The sequence below is a fragment of the Cannabis sativa genome, chromosome 4 (assembly GCF_029168945.1).
Source record: "Cannabis sativa cultivar Pink pepper isolate KNU-18-1 chromosome 4, ASM2916894v1, whole genome shotgun sequence".
Taxonomy (NCBI): Eukaryota; Viridiplantae; Streptophyta; class Magnoliopsida; order Rosales; family Cannabaceae; genus Cannabis; species Cannabis sativa.
In genome coordinates this window covers 72,291,845-72,310,558 of record NC_083604.1, presented here as the reverse complement: position 1 = coordinate 72,310,558, position 18,714 = coordinate 72,291,845, and positions in this window count along the sequence as shown.

Sequence of the window (18,714 nt, the reverse complement as noted above, 5' to 3'; positions counted from 1 at the left end):
ATAAGAATATTGTTTTAGTGTGATTGTTTATTATTGATTCTACTCATTTGTCCTCAAATTTTGTAAATTTTTTCTTCTTCTTTAAGTTGAATTTTTTGTTAATATGTATATAAGGGCACACCTTCTATGTGTTTGACAAAATGTCTAATATAGTTATTCTTAATCACTAGCCTAAAGAAAGAGAGCATATTTAATTGTGCTATTGTAATTTTTATTCTTCTTTAAACTGGGATTTTCATGTTGTTCCTCTGATGTTATTTATGTTCATTTTGATGTTATGAATTAGTTAATTTATCAATAAATTTGATAGTGTTGTTTATGTGTTGTTTATAAGTTGTTTATACGTGTTATTTTGCTACTGCAGCAGAAAGAAAAAACTTTCATTCCAAATGTTGAAGTACTTCCAAGTTGATTAGGATAGACTTTGTGACAATTTCTATTTCTTTGGTAGAATGAAGTAAGTTGACCACATTGAGAGTTTACAAATGCTCTATAGTTGTGTGTGTGTGTGTCAAAATACCCATGACATGTGTTTGGTGAAATGCCCAAAAGAATTGAATTTTCACTAACATAAAGAAATAAAACATATTCTTTATATTTTTTCTTCTTCTTTAAGTTGAACTTTTCATATTGTTACTTGTTATTTTTGTTCATTTTAGTTTTATAAATTAGTCAATTTTTATTTATAGATGTTTGATAATTTTGTTGATATAGTGTTGTGTTAATGTTGTTTATAAGTTGTTTATATGTTATTTTTGTAAATGCTTTCAATGATTATGTTGATATAGTGTTGCGTTAGCGTTGTTTATAAGATGTTTATATGTTATTTTATAAATGCTTTCATTTTTTATTTTGTTTGTTTTGCTATTGCAGTTGAATGCAAGAAACTTGATTTTCAGTGATGATGTACTTCAATGTTGATCAGAATAGGTTTGCCGTCCATTTTTATTCCTTTAGTAGAATGAAGTGAGCTGCATACATTGAAAGTGTACAAGAAAAGATTCCAATCTTCCAAGAAAGTTCAAGCTATTGTGTATGAATTAGTGATTGAGAGGTGTGCTTAATTTTGGTTGTGTGCTGAAGAGCACTATTTTTTTAAGAAACTTTGTTTTTGTATATTTTTTAAAACTTTTTTAATTAATTTTATATGTATTTTTCACTTGATATTGAACATTATAATTTTATTTAATTTGTTTATATAGTTTAGTACAAAAAAAAAATTATTATTATATTTTTAATTTATACATTAAGTATTTGTATAATTATATTTTATTTTTTTTTTAGAAAAAAGACGATAATTGTTAGTAGGTTTTTTTTAACTGTTGACAATATTTTGCTACGATTTAAAAGTATAAAAATAATTGTATATGTAATTTAAGTAACCTACAATTTTTAACTACTATAATTTAACGTACAAACAACGTGAAATCAACATATATAAAAAGTAACGAAATTAAACAACGTGTTTAAAACTTGAAAACAACTGTAAAACAACAAACAATGTTATTACTAAATATAAATAATTTTTATTCATATTTACAATCTCTTTCTATCAATGCCCCCACTTGATTAAAAATACACATGATGTATATTCTATTATTTATTTTCTATGTCTGAATATGTAAGAGATAAAATAAATTTTTATTTTAACATGTAAAACTCTATTTGCTTTAATTGTTGAACAACCACTGTAATGTATAAAAAATCCATAACAAACTTTACAACAATATGAAAATAACTTGATTTTATTTTCAATGAGAAATAAGATGTCGCAAAAATAACACAAAAAAACTTCACATAAGGTTTTCTTTTAGTTGTTTACTTGTTGATGTATGGTTTGATTTAGTTGTCAAAGTATCAATATTAACTAAAATAATATCTTTTGAAATTGATCATCTCCTTAAAGAAGATAAAAGTTGTTTAGTTGTTGTGTCTGTGTTGTTGTCAGGTTGTTGTACATCTGAGTGTACTGAGTGATTGCTATTTTCTTTCATTATCATATTATTGCACACTTTTATTTGGGTAGCTGTCAAAAAAAAAATTGTGATTCTGTGTTGCTGAATGCGTACACACATAATGGATATTGCGTGAAATTAGTTTCCTTGGTTAATAGCTTTATGTAAGACATCAAACTTTTGTCATCCTTGAATTGGAGTGGTTAGCAACCTTCCTTCAGTTGGTATTTTAGTTGTTTTTGAGTTGTTTCACTACTGTTGCATTGTAGTTTCTCCATTATTATTGGTACTAGTTCAACAAAAGTACAATCTCTTGATACTAGTTCTCCACTTGATTCGTAATCAACATAATGCTTGTTGTTATCTTAATGACTATTGCTCTGTACCAAAATTTGCAGAGGTTTCATAACTGAAACTAATGTATCAATTTTTCAATTTTGTTAAGCAACCATTTTAATACATGAGAACAATGTATAAACAACTAATTTGTGACAGTTTTCAGTAAATAATCTTAAATATATCACTCCTCTCTCTCTCTTACTTTGTCAAAAGCCTATAAAATTAGACCCCTAAGGATCAACCTTAATGTTTCAGCAACACAAAAAAAAGGCCACCAGATTTCTTGCCGCTCTTGCTGAAAAGCAAACACAAAGAAAAAAGAATAGAAGATAAATTGTTTTTATTTTTTTTATTTTTTTTTTTAAAAAAACTAGTTGTTTCAGATCTGTAATTTTTCTTCTCTTGCTCAATATAAATAAAAGGGCTTGAACTAAAGAAGAAGATAATCGACTTATTGCACACATAAGGGCTCACTACCTAAGGTGTGCCAAGAATTTTAGGCTTAGTTAGATTAATTACCTACCTGATCTCAAACGTGGAAACATCATCAATCTTGTACGATTTTTGCTTTACGATTGTACCCTTCTCATTAACGATTTTTTTTTTTTCAGATCTAAAATTGTACCTTGGTTGAGAACAAAAATGGAGGAGATGGGGAAGTTCTGGTGCGGCTGGAAACGAAGGAGAAAGAGGGTGAAAGGGACTGTTTTGCTCAGTCCGTATTTTTGAAAAAAAAAAGTTTTGTCTTTCCTTTTTTGTTTATTTTTTCATACTAAGATAAAAATGTAAATTTTGGATCTAAAAAACCTATTAAGGAAAATATCCCTAAACTTTATCAAATTTATTTTTAGGAATATAAATAATATCAAAAATATCGAAATAATCATTAAAATATTAAAGGGAATTCAAAATTAATAAAAAAAAATCCCATTATAGTAAAATATATCATATATATGATCGTGGCCAACATTATTAATAAGATAATCAATCTAGCAAATTATCGGTGTTTTGGTACTTATTAAACAATTCTTATTTTTTATATACAAAAAATTAAAAGTAAAAATATTTTAAGAAACTTATAAATAATTATATAGAATAATTTGCGGCATAAATAAGTTTAACTCTCAGTTACAAATAAATACCTAAGTTTAATTTTTCGCGGTAATACCTAACTGTTAAATGTGTAGTGATTATATCTACGTGTCATTTTCTTATTGGTATATTTGAACTAATTTTTTTTTAAAATAATGAAAATTTAATGATTTAGACCAATCAGGGATTGCCACGTGGCAATTAATTTAATTAGGTACTTACAAAAGTTTCAAAATTATAACTTAGGTATTATTACCGCCAAAAATTAAACTTAGGTATTTATTTACAACTGGGAGTTAAACTTAGGTATTTATGCTGCAAATTACTCTAATTATATATACAACTCAGCAATAAAAATTTACAAAAATACCTCTTGCTCTAACTATTCAGCCTTACTAACCACCTTTTTCAACAACGACAACTTCTAGCAACCAAATCAGCAGACCAACCGGAAAAAACCAAGCAAGACGGAGAATCACCATAAAGTTCGGTAATTTCACTTGAGAAGAAGACCGTAAAAAATCCAAACACATATAATTTCAAATTTATGTAAAATCGGGTAGAAAAACTGGTTCGAAATTGAAATTCAACCTTGAATTATGATTAAAATCGCAGAAAAATAATCCTTTTAATATCAATTTTCAGATTCATAAAATGTAGATTTGTCTTAAATAGATCTAGAGTTCATGGTCAATCCAAATCAAGTACAAACCTAAAAAAAAATATATCAATACACTAACTAATGTTTCTCCAGTTGCATTAACGTTGTTTTTTAGATTTTTGATGGTAAATTTATTATATCAAATCACGAATAACAAAAAAAATTTAAATTCATCCAGAGCCACGTACATAGAAACATTATTCTAGTTTTTAAATTTCTACTTAGTTGCATTGCAATTGCATTAATATTTTACTAACGCTCTGAAATTAGACATATCAACGATTACAAACTGTCAACAATACAATAGTTTTTATGATATTTGCAGGTATTTCATATCCACAATGCAACAACAAAGTTATTTAAAAAAAAATTATAACATGGTTAGTTTTATTAATATATTCATTTGGTTGTCATAAAATTAGTTTACAAAATTCTAACAGTTGTTTCTCTACATAATATTATTAAGGTGCAATTGATTGTTGATTAGTGACAAAAAAATACTGACAAATTTTTTCATCACGATACCCATTCAAATTTTCTATTTCTAGTTGCATTTAAATTGTATATTAGTTTTATAATAGTTGTAGTACTACAATATTATTATCATTTAAAAAAAAATAGAGTTCAGAATTGACAATACACGACTCGTACAAAGAAAACTCGATTGTAGTAAGTTTTGTTTGTATTACATAAGGGCATTGTTTAACGCCCAAATGTGACTTCCACTAGCGGTGGTTGTAGTATAGATCGGGCGGTCGATTCCACAGGAAGGTGATTATGGACAAAAGCATTAGTAGAAAAATAAAAACAAAAGGTTAATAATAAGTGATAATAGTAACCAATGATTTTGTGATTTTTAATTTGATAATAAATATTAAAAGAAAGCAAATAGATGTGTAATCAATAGTAAAAGAGAGAAAGGCTTCAAGAATCATCCATATGCTTGTTTAGCTATTTTGTACCTTTGATTCACTAAGTTGACACAAATGATGTAACATTAAAGTTTATTATATTTTGAGTATACAAGTTCTTAAAAATAAAAGAAATAATTTAATCTTATGTAGAACCTAGAAATGACATTATACATCAAGCAATAATGCAATAAAAGATTAAATATAAAACTAAACATCAATATTATTTTTACTAAATAGTAACACATAGAAAGAGCATGACTAATCCTATATATTTTTAGTAAAAATAATGACAAAGAGATAGAGATGGAGATGGAGGTGATAGTGAAGGAAATGAACATTAATATTACTTTTATTAATTTTTAGACACATAGGGAGAGCATGACTAAACCTATATATCATTTAACAAAAAGTAAATAAAAATGAACATAAAAGATAGAAATGAGCAATACTACCATTACTATAATCACTAAATAAAAATATATAGAAAGAGCATGACTAAGTCTATATATTTGGTATAATAGCATAGATAGTATAGATGGAAGAAGAACATAAAAATAAAAGTGGAATATGAACTTGCATTACTCAAATAAACATTACAACAAAAAGTGAATCAAAGATACAAAATAACCTCACTTTGCATATGGAATCATCCCTAACCTTCCAAGGAAGATTAGGCCATTATGCTAATCATTCTCATAAAATTTCTAAAGAGAAAAGATGAGAAGAAAAATTGAGAGAATTTTGCTATAGTTTTTCTACACTAAAAATTACACACTAAAAATTACTAAAATGAGCTCCTATTTATAGAGCCATAAAAGGACTAAAAATAAATAAATAAAAATTTGGGATTATAAAATAAATATTAAGATTAAATTTGACATTTCAAATCAAAAATAAAATTAATATTATTTTTGTTATTATTGTGATTTTGACTTCTACTCTTTGGATGAATGTTGAGTGTGGAAGAGAAAAATATGGTTGATGATGACCTATACTTATCATCATTGCATCACATGCTTTGGAAGAGACAAAATTGATGATGAGCTTCATGGGCTAGGCTTAACCTTTTTGGGTTGGGTTGCTTTGGACTTCAACAAAAATGCCATTTTTTTCTTCATTTCTTTTCAACTTTGCTCATTCCTCTTTCTTTCAACAAAAATACACTTTAATTCCTACAAGAAAGACATAAATTGAATCAAAATCAAATATTTTCATTTATAAAATATATTACAATAATTTCATGAAAATATCAATTAAAACTCAATTTATTTTATCATTTAAAATAAATAAAAGTGTATTTTTAACCACTAATCAGGCATTATTAGTTGTTTTAAGGTTTGATATTAGTTGCCTCACAACACGTATAATTGTTGCATTACAATTTCGTGACAGTTATACCATAGTTGACTTACAATACTTATATTTTCAAACTGTCAAGAAAAAGATTCAATTTCGTTTCTCATATTTTACTATGGAGAGTTTGATCAAGTAACAAATTATGTATATTACGAAGCTACTGACCAATACATTTCAATAGATTACAAATATGAAGAACTAGTACACAAGTTAAAACAGGTGCTGGAATGCAACAAAGAAAATACTCTACTACAACTGAAATACCAAGTGAAAGAAGGATACCAACCGTCGAGGATAAATGACGATCCAAGCTTATTCTTCTACATACAACTAAAATTGAAAATCCTTATTTCACAAAGTATCCATTGTGTGTGAACATGGTCAGCAACACAACAACACCTCATTTTTTGCAAGGAGCAACTCATTAGTTGCACAATAATTGCTTTAAAGTTGTATGTCATATCCAGAATATTATCAAAAATATAAAGCATTATCAATATCATATTTGACACATTAATGTAAAGTTTCAATTTTTTTCTTATTACATTGATTATTCTGTTGAATCTTTAAAAATTTCTTATTACTAAAATAGAGCAATTTTCAAGGCCTAAGATAAAGAACCATGGGGACTCGAACTCTGGAGAACAACTAAATGAGGAACTATTGCAAAATATTCCAACCAACTACACCACACACTCGATGGAACAATTAATTAGTCATTTAAAAAATAAAAAAGAATCGTTACTTTTGTATATATAAAAAAAGAAACTTAAAATTCTTAGAGATATTTAAAAATAAAATAAATAGGATTTTTACCTCCCAAAGAAACTAGTAATAAAAAAAGTTAGGACAATGTTAGTGCAAAACTATAAAGAAACTAGAAAGAAACCTTCAGACTCTCATCATCTTGGTTCTTCCCTTTCTTAACTTCAGAGAGGGAAATATTTTAAGCAACATTAACCTTCGATTTCTTTTTAATAGGGCAACAATCACTTTTTTTGGTAGGCGGAGCAAAGTCTGACTCATCATCTTCAACAACGGGTCGTTTGCCTTTAGATTTGTTGGCAAGAGATTTAACACCAATTTTTAAAGGTTTTTTCGGCAATTGTAATGTGCCCGCTTCAAGCCTCCATTAGGCCCTTACACCAGCGAAATGATGGCTCTTATACACGAGTATATCACTTTGGTTGCTTCATGGACTGACGATTGGCCATATGGACCAACACGAGTGTTTCCAGCGTGCACTTTCAAGGAGGTCACCCATCCTAAAATTATTCTAGGTCAAGCACGCTTAACTGTGGAGTTCTTTCGTTATGGGTTACCAGAAAATAAGATGCACCATGTTGATATAGGTAGTACTAATCAATCCATTTAAGCTCTATCCAACTGTGTAGTCCCATACCTACACAGTCTCAGAATCATCCCACTTGACCTTCACCAGGCGGTGTGGGATTGCACAACTTACCCAGTATTTCCCCTTACGGATCACGGGACTACTGACTGTCACAATCAGCCCCCCTTACGGGGTCCGACGTTCTCGTCAACTAAACTTTTGGCTGGGTCAAGGCTCTAATACCATTTGTAACATCTCTGCTTCAAGCCTCTATTGGGCCTTGACCCTACAAACCAACACAAGTGTTTCCACCATGGTTTGTCCTCTCTCGCACGCTTCGTGGGAAAACTTCCTAGGAGGTCACCCATCCTGAAATTACCCTAGGTCAAGCACACTTAACTGTGGAGTTCTTTTGTGATGGGCTACCAAAAATTAAGATGCACCTTGTTCATATAGGTAGTACCAATCAATCCATTTAAGCCCTCTTTAACTATGTAGTCACATACCTACATAGTCTCAGAATCATCGCACATGACCTTCCCCAAGCGATGTGGGATTGTACAGCTCACCCGATATTTCCCCATACAGATTATGAGACTACTGACTGTCACAATCACCCCCCTTACTGGGTTTGACGTCCTCGTCGACCACACTTCTGGTTGGGTCAAGGCACTGATACCATTTGTAACGTCCCCGTTTTAAGCCTTCATTGGGCCCTTACATCCAATAAACGATGGCTCTTATACACGACGATGTCACTCTGGCTGCTTGATAGACTGACGACTGGCCCTACAGGCCAACACGAGTGTTTCCAGTGTGCTTTGTCTTCACTCGCACGCTTCTTCGGAAAACTTTCTAGGAGGTCACCCATCCTAAAATTATCACAGGTCAAGCACACTTAAATGTAGAATTCTTTTGTGATGGGCTACAGAAAACAAGATGCACCTTGTTGATAATAGGTAGTACCAATCAATCCATTTAAGCTCTCTTCAACTGTGTAGTCCCATACATACACATAGGGGGGCATCATCCAATCCAATCCAATTGAACCGAACCGATCCAATCCAATCCAATTACAATTGGATTGGATTGGATGCCAAAAGTTAGATTCTAATTGGATTGGATCGGTTATTGGATGTCAATATCAAAATCCAATTAAAAACCGATCCAATCCAATTACATTTATATATAGTAAAAAATTATTTATATAATAACAAATATTGAAAAATATAATAAATATTTATGATATTTTTATTAGATTTTTAGTATGTTGAATTTGTAACACTTGATCGTTTAGTGTATTTATTTTCATGATGTTTTGTTCTATTTTATTACTTAGAAATGTTATTATTTTAATTATTTAAAACTTTTAGCTACAATAAACTTGTAAGAATAGTATATTTATGAAATATTAAACTTAAATAAAAAGTGATACTTAGTTTTTTACGTATTTTTCTTTATATTTTTAAGCTAATATTGAAATTTAGGTGTGTAATTGGATATCCAATTAAAAAACCGGTCCAATCCAATTAGTAATTGGATTGGATTTTGAGGTCTAATTGGATTGGATCGGATGATGATTTTCCAAATCAAATTACTAATTGGATTGGATCGGATGAGGAAAAAAAGATTGGATTGGATCAGATGCCCACCCCTACATACACAGTCTAAAAATCATCTCACTTGACCTTCCCCAAGCAGTGTGGAATTGCACAGCTTACCCGGTATTTCCCCTTACAGATCACAGGACTACTGACTGTCACAATAATGGTGATGGGAAAGATGAAGACCAAGTAATGGTCACTTATAGAACAGAAAAAAGAAGAAAAAAATTGGAAAAAATGCGGTCAGATGATGGAGGAAGACAGTTGAGGAAGATGAACGAAGTTAGTTTTTTTTTTTATCAAAAATAGTTTTGATTGTGTGAGAAGTTTTCAAACAGAAAGTTACAATAAAAAATGAAATGAAGCTGAAAAAAAAAAGATGATAGAAAAGGAGGGAAGATAAATATTGTATGAAATTGGTATAATAACATCATGTATGTGTAAGATGTATTAATGTAAATAAAACAAAAAAAAGGTAAAAAGATTAGAGTGGCCTTGTGAGGGTATATGAGTGATAATTTTAAGTTTTTGTATTTTTCATGTAAATTTTTTAACCGCTTTTATTTTTTATTTTTCAAAATAAGAATCAAAATTTATGAGTTATTTTAAAAATTTATTTAAATATATTTTTTAAAAAAATTATAGTCTTTTTTCAATTTTCTTTTGTTAATATTTACTATAATAATAATAATAATAATAATTATTATTATTATTTTGAATGGTCCCAACCCACCATCAAAGAGAAAACCTCTAAGAAGGGAAAGAGGAAAAAAATATGTACTCATTCGTTACTTGCTTCATGCAATATAAGAGATTGAACACAACGAGGGACATCACTAAAACTTATAGTGTCCATAATTAGTACGAAACACAGTTTTCTAAACATTCTCTTCCTTAATCCTTAACCGATAAATCCAAAGTTGAGTAACTCTTACAACTAAACCTTCAATTCTCTTAGCTCCATGAGCCATTTAATAGGGCACTTAGATACCGATTCTGCTCCCAAAACTAATTCAATGACAAATTTAATTTTCCGGTGAGTAGATAATCCACACAAATCTTCTGGAAATACATCTAAAAAGAAAATTCACAGACAAGTTTATACTTTCAGATTCGATCGTAAAAGGCCACCTAGTATAAACCACTTTAACTAGGAATCTTATGCAATCTCTGTGCATTAGGTCTTTAGCCTTCAGAGCTATAATTCCGGGTATACGAGATCCTTGTACTATACCCACAACACAACTAGGTTGGTACTAACAGGTTCGAACACTACCATTTTCTCGCTTACAATCGATCATTACTCCATACTTGAACAAGAAGTCCATTCCCAGAATTATATCAAAGTCACACAATTGTAACTCGATCAGGTTGGTAGTTATCTCACAACCGTCAATCTAAAAAGATAAGAATGTAATCCATCTAGTGGACATCATCAACTCTCTAGATGGTAATAGGATTCTAAATCCCGAAACATAAACATCGAGAGGTTTATGAAAACTTCCATCACTCTACTTAACATATAAGAGTGTATAGCTCCAAAATCAAATATGTAGTGCCTTGTCCCGCAGAAACGCCACATGTGTGCTTTTATTAATTAGTTTATAATAACAAACTATCAGTTTAAGAAAATGTGATTTAATTAAAAATTTTAATAAAATAGCTTAATTCATAACCAAAACTTTTCTTACAAAATACCACTAATTTCGGGAATCTCCTTATTTATAAACTTTTATACCATATTGCAAAACAGTTGTTACAAAATTAGATTACATTTTCAAAATACAACCAAAAGATGGATCTTCTCCACTAAGAACCAAGACACGGCGACTGGTATGTACATTGTTGGGAGACCTCTGACTCATGGCTGGTCCAGTTTTCTTTTTCCCTTACTTGGACCACAGAGCACTCGAGAGTTACAAAGACTCAGCAAGAAAAACAGATAAAACATAATTAACACATAAAGCATAATCTTAAAACAATACATCATATATACTAAGCAGTCATTCAAGCATAATGAAGTAAAGGTAATCAATTAATTATCTTATAAGACAAACCGATAAGTACGAAACCTATCAATGGTTTCCAATAATGAGTAATAACTCATTTATAACAACGCTAATTATTGTATCTTTACCTCGATTATAATCGAGTCACAATTGATAATAATCGAATCTTATTTGACATGCTAAGCAGTGCAATTGGCTTTTCTTACCTCAATCCAAAATTAGGTGTGTGGGCCGACCTGAGTGGAATAATGCTCGACGATCTCGGATCCTAAGTCACGACAACCAGGGCCGACCCTGAAATTATATGGGCCCAAGACGAATTAAATTTTGGGGCCCTCAAAAATATCAAAAGAAGAGTGTTATGGGATTTGAACCTATGACCTTGGACATTATGCCATCCACCTCAGCCAACTAAGCTATGAATATTTGTTGCTTATAATACACTTAAATTTTACTTAAATAAAAGCCTAATAATTTTTTTTATTTTTTTTATTTTGGGCCCTCGGAAAGTGTGGGCCCTAGGCACGGGCCTAGCCCGCCTATGCTTAGGGTCGGCCCTGACGACAAAAAAACTTGATAAACAACTTAACTAATCCTGAAATAGGATCTAAAATCAAAGTCGAACAAACCCTAATCAATATAGGTTTGGAAACAACCTAAACATCGATAAAACGCCCTAAACTAGGTTTTGAAAAACACACCGAACAAAAAAACCAATTAAAAAAAAAACTAGGGTTTCCCCTACTGGCCAACTGGTCGACCGATTTCTCAATATCCTGTAGAATCGGTCGATCAGCTTTTGCTGTAGAAATGGAAAACCCTGGTTTTTACTTCAAAAACTAACCAAATCTCCTCTAAACCTAATGAAACTTTCCAGAACAGTATAAAATAAACACACACAAACATTCAAAACTCAGAAACACATCAAAATGACAAAATCACCATACTTGAGTGAAATTTGAGTTCTTGAACTCAATTCACCCAATTCAAAAAATAACAGCCATGGAATCATCCAAATCACACTTAGACAATCTTAATTTAAACCTAAAAGCCTAGTCATAACTCAAACAAAACCCACAGTCCTTAAACTATACAAAAATCCCAACAAAACTTAACCTTGGACCTTAAAAATCAAAGAGAAAGGATGAGAAACTTACTTCCAAGCTTGCACAGCTCCTAGGGTTAGTTAATTCAACTAGAAACGGGTTGATTTATGCAAAAATTACCTTGGGTTCTTACCAATCTTAGGGCTTCGAAAGGGAAGAAGAAAGAGAGAGAGTGAGTTGTCCAAATTTTTCCTAATATTCCTCAATTATTAAATATAATAATAATAAATCAAATAAACTATCCTAATAATCAGCTAGAAGTTACTAAGAATTTACATATAAGACAATTTAACATCTAACTTAGTAAAAATATTATTTTACCCTTAATTAATACTTAAGCTAAAATACAACTTTAGGGTATTTTGGTCATTTCTAACTACTCCAACTAAACTGACAACTCAACTTTCTAAACTAGTCTGGTATATTTCCAATATAATTCATTCTATTATCTGTTGGGTTTTGTGCCCTAAATAAAACCCATTTCAATATAATCAGATTTACTTATTAATAAAGAGCAGAAATAACATTTTATGTTGCATGGTTCACATGATTTATTTCATGATTATATATATAATGTATGAATTCTATTTAAGTCCAGAACATATGAATTTGTTAAAGATTATAGTGTTGTCAGCACAGTGGAATATAATCTTAATTATATGTTCGAAAGTTTATTCCCTGATTTGTTAGAACACTGGATTTAGACTGACATGGTATAATCTGCGATAGGTATTCTTACACCTTGGAAAAGTGTTATGTCATTTCCAAGACATTGGCAAAGTTTACCAGTATCGGATGAATGGAGTATACATCGGAAGGGACCGATATTGAACTTCGATTAGATATATTAGAATTTACCGTAATATCTATTCAATTCAATATCACATGTTGATCCTAGATCAAATGATCTTAATCCTGATATGATTAGGTTCAATCTCAAGAGTGTTATTCGTGCTCTTTGATTTGTTAGTTAAGCCTACTTTTGGGTCAGGGTGATACGTACATTTTGGGAACACGGTAGTGCAATTGAGTGGGAGCGCTAACATAAATATGGAATCTATAGCTTCTATCTGGCGAATAGAAAGTAAAGGATGATTTCCTTCGAGCTTAACCAAACGAAAATAAATGGTGGAGTACTCATTTCACTTATCTGAAATATCATTTATACAGGGTTAAGTGTTTTAAGGATAAAATACATTGTAGGGTGTTACGGTAATTTAATCCCTTTACAGTGTAAATCATCTATATAGAGGATCATTGATCAAATTAGGATTATAACAATGGATAACTAATGACGTATCTATATCGTGGAACATATAGAGCGTTCTATATGACTGAGAGTGCAATTCCAAGTTCTAAGAGTGGATTCAATAAGGAATTAATAAGTTAGGGAATTTACTTGGTAAATTCGGTTCGACTTATTGGAAGCTCGGTTATATAGACCCATGGTCCCCATACTAATTGAGACCATACTGCTTGTAAGACTCAGTTAATTGATTTTAATTAATCAATTATAATTCTAAAGTTAGACTATGTCTACTTTATGAATTTTCACTAAGCAAGGGCGAAATTGTAAACAAAAGAGATTCTAGGTTTATTTATTAATTAAGATACTTTATATGTCTAAATTAATAAATATATTAAATGGCAATATTATTTAATAATTATTTTTAAGTTATTAAATAATTAGAATTGACATTTAAAAGGTTAAATTAAAAAATTGGCATTTTTGAGAAAATAGGAATGAAAAATAAAATGGAAAAGTTGCAAAGTGAAGTCCAATTTTCTTATATGGGCCGCCCACTATGCAAGAGGTTTACCATTTTATTTTTTCATTATTGTAAGAGTAAATTAGGCATACGGACGGAATTTCAAAATTAATATCACAACTAACGATGCTTAATTAATTGTGAAATATATAGTTAGTTTCTTGAACAATTATATACGTAGGTTTGTACTTATTATTTTGCTTTTTTTTTATTTCTTTTTCTCTTTCTTTGAATGTACACACTACTTTATTTTTTATTTTATATTTCTTTCTTCTTTTTCCTAAACATCAATTCATCTCCTTCCTATTCTTTTTTTACCTGATTTGAAAGTACATTTTTGATAATAACAATATGATTCTTTTCAAAATTATACTTTCTGGTTTTTTTTTTTAAAAAAAAAAGTAGTTTTAAAATTATTTTCCAATTACATAGATAATTGTTTAGTCTTAAAAGTTCTATCATTATGATATATTTTTCAATGCAATCATTTTAGTATGGGGGAAGCATATGTTTTTTTTACTATTATTAGAAAAAATAATTTAAATTAAAAGTAATTTATAGTTTAACTAAAAAGCAAAATCAAAATTTAAGTTTAAACAAAATAAAATATATCAACTAATTTTATTGGTTATTAAAAATATATTTTATTATTTAATATTTAAAAGTTACTAAATTGTATACTACATAAATTTATATTATGAAACAATATTGATCAATTTCTTATTATATTTTTCAAGTCACAACATTAATAATTATTTGTGCTAAAAAATTACACTATTATGATCTACTCTTAAAAATTAAAGATATATATTTTTTCCGACTAGTATTAAATAGGTAACATTTTAGTTACTAAATTGTATTCTCACAAATTTTTTTTGTAGAGCATTTTCGATTGTTTTTAAAAATAACTTATAAGAAAAGAACTATAGGTTTTTTACCGAATAAAATTTTCAGAATTAAAAGTAACCTTATAGCTTCTTAATAAAAAAAAGTAATAAGTAATAACTTAAATAAAATTCAAAATTAATGTGTCAACTGATTCATATTATTAAAAATTGTTTGTAATTTTTTTATAAAAGTTATTATATAGTATATATTCTATATAAACTTATTTTGAAAAGAAAGTTATACTTATTTTGCTAATATAAGCTACTTAGTAATTTTATGTATTTTATTATACTTTATTAGATTTAAATATATTTTAAAATAACGTAAACGTTACTATATAAAAATAAGCAAACAAAAAAGTAACATAAATGTATCTTCATGAACTATATATATAACTCAAATAAAATTATAATTTTAAAAGTTAGTAACAAATATATATTTATATAATATATATATGGGTGCACTCTTAATGGGTATTACCCATGAATGGGTAAAATTAGAAAATTTTGAGTTTTTATACTTAATTTTTTTGTCTAATTAAAAAGATCTCTTATTTTTATATCATATGGGCTGAGATTGTTCCATCGGTAAAAAAAAAATAAAAAAAAAGTTTTTTATCAAGAAAATAAGAAAAGAAAAACTTGAGTTTGAGTTAAATATTTTTGTATGAACATATTTTTGATATAGTGTAAAAAGAGATATTTTTTGATATTTTTTTTAATTAAGTAGTTAAATTAAGAATAGAAATTTAAATTTGTGATTTAATTATTCGTTATTAGATCAAAATTCGAATGTTTGATATTTTTAAAATTAATATTTATAGTTAAATTTGTTTAGTAACCATTCAGGGTAATACCCATTAAGAAGTGTTCCATATATATAAAGATAATAATATTTTACAAACAAATTAGTATTTTCGTGTCTTATATTTTTTAATAACATGTTATAGTAATTTTTAAATATATATTTTTAGGGGATTTTTTTATTTTTACATTTTAAAGTAGTTTTTTTTTTCACATTTTTATGGAAATCCATATAGCAACCTACATATCAACTAATGGAGCAATCTAAATCACAACTTAAATTTAAATAACAACTACCGAAACAACTGAAATCATAAAAATAAAAACAAAAAGTTAAAAAAATATTATATGAGATGATTCCCTTCTTTTTATTAACAACAATGAAAAAAATAAACTAAAAGGTTTATTAGGAAAAAAAAAACTAAAAAGTTATTTTTGATTTTGAATATATGTTTTACACATTTTAAAATGATGACATTCAAAAATAATATTGTAGTTAGAAAAAATGATAAAAGTTAAAAATTAAAAAAGGAAAAAATAAATAATTTGTTGTTAAAAAAACGAAAAGGAAAAAAAAAAGGTCAGCAAAAGTGACGCTGACAATGAATTAATAATGCAGTGCATTATTTCTTATTCGGTATTACTAACCTTATTTTTAATAATTAAAATTATTTTTGTTATTTTTATAAATAATTATCTAATCATGTATAAATATAAAAAATCCCCTTATTTTAATGCAACACAATTCTAACCTAAACCTAAAGGGCATTCTATAAATAGAAAGTAACGGCTTCAGGAAACAACACACAATTGTATCTCATTATTTTCAGAGTGAATTCTTGAGCCACCACTTTCCTCTCTCTTTTCTTCTCTTCAAAATTTCGAAATTCCTTGAGTGAATGAGTAGTGCCCACACACATCAAGTGGTACCTCAATCATAGTATGTAAGACTATGGAAAATCAGCACCAACAAGAAGGAGTGAAAGAGATCCAGATTCAGATCTTGATGATGCTTGCTATGGCGTAAAGGAATCAAGTGGCTGTAGATTCGAATGGAAGGAGTCATTATATTCCGCTGCACCCAATGTAAGGTTTTCTTAAACTCTTATGTGTTTATTTCATTGTTTTAGAATTCATATTAGGATGTTAATAAAACATACTTGGTAGTAAATCTAGATCCTGGTAAAATAATTTCCAACATTATCATCGTGACATATTTGACCAATTGTAACATCCCCGCTTCAAGCCTCCATTGGGTCCTTACACCCACGGAAATAATGGCTCTTATACACGAGTACGTCACTCTAGCTGCTTCATGAATTGATGACTGGCCCTACAGACCAACACGAGTGTTTCCAGCGTGCTTTGTCCTCACCGCACGCTCGGAAAACTTCCCAGAGGTCACCCATCCTTGAAATTGCCCAGTTAACACGCTTAACCGTGGAGTTCTTTCGAGATAGCTACGGAAAATAAGATGCACCTCGTTGATATAGGTAGTACCAATCAATCCATTTAAGCCTCTTCAACCGTGTAGTCCCATACCTACAAGCCTCGGAATCATCCCACGGCCTTCCCAGGGGATTGCGCCTACCCGGCAGTTTCCACGGATCACGGACTACCGACCGCCACAATCACCCCATAAACCGACGTCTCGTCGACACACTCGCCGGGTCAAGGCTCGATACCATTTGTAACATCCCGCAGCCTCCATCGGGGTCCTTACACCCACGTAAATAATGGCTCTTTTATACACGAGCACGTCACTCTACCGCTTCATGAATCGATGATCGGCCTACACAACACGAGCTGCCGCGGTCTTCACTCGCACGCTCTCGGAAAACTTCCCGCAGGTCACCATCCTTGAAATTGCTAGCCAAGACGTTTAATCGTGGAGTTCTTTTCGAGATAGGCTACCGAAAATAGATGCACCTCCGCCGACAAGTTAGCACCAATCAATCCATTTAAGCTCTCTTTAACCGTAGTCCCATACACCTTGCCAGGCTGGAATCATCTCACTGGCTGCAGTGGATTACAGCGCACTGCACGGCTTTCCCACGGACACGGACTACCGATCGTCACATTCAGGATGGGGCCGCAGTCCCGTGATCCGTAAGGGAAAGACCGGTAGCTCGTGCAATCCCACACCGCCCTGGGAAGGTCAAGTGGGATGATCTCGAGACCGTGTGTACGGACTGCTACACGGTTAAAGAGAGCTTAAATGGATTGATTCGGGTACTACTTATGTCAACAAGGTGCATCTGTTTTTTCGTAGCCCATCACGAAAGAACTCCACAACAAGCCGTGCTCGACCTGAGCAATTTCGTAGATGGGTGACCTCCCCGGGAAGTTTTCCCAGAAGCGTGCGAGTTGAGGACAAAGCACGCCGGAAACACTCGTGTTAGTCCGTAGGTCACTATCGATCCAGAAGCGGCCTCGAGTGACGTACTCGTGTATAAGAGCCATTCATTCCGTGGGTGTAAGTGGCCCAATTCGAGGCTTGCCGTGGACGTTACAAATGGTATCGCAGCCTCGACCCAAATGGAAGGTGGTCGACGAGGACGCTCGACCCGGTAGTGGGGGTATCAGGACACTCGCAGTCCCGTGATCCGTAAGGGGAAAGACCGGCAGCCGTGCAATCCCACACCGCCCTGGGAAGTCAAGTGGGATGATTCTCGGAGACCGTGTAGGTATGGGACTACACAAGCAAGAGAGCTTAAATGGATTGATCGTACTACTTATGTCAACAAGGTGCATCTTGTTTTTCGCAGCCCATCACGAAAGAACTCCAGCGCCAAGCGTGCTTCGACTCCGGGAGCAATTTCGAGATGGGTGACCTCCCCGGGAAGTTTTCCTGCAAGCGTGCGAGCCGAGGACAAAGACGCCGA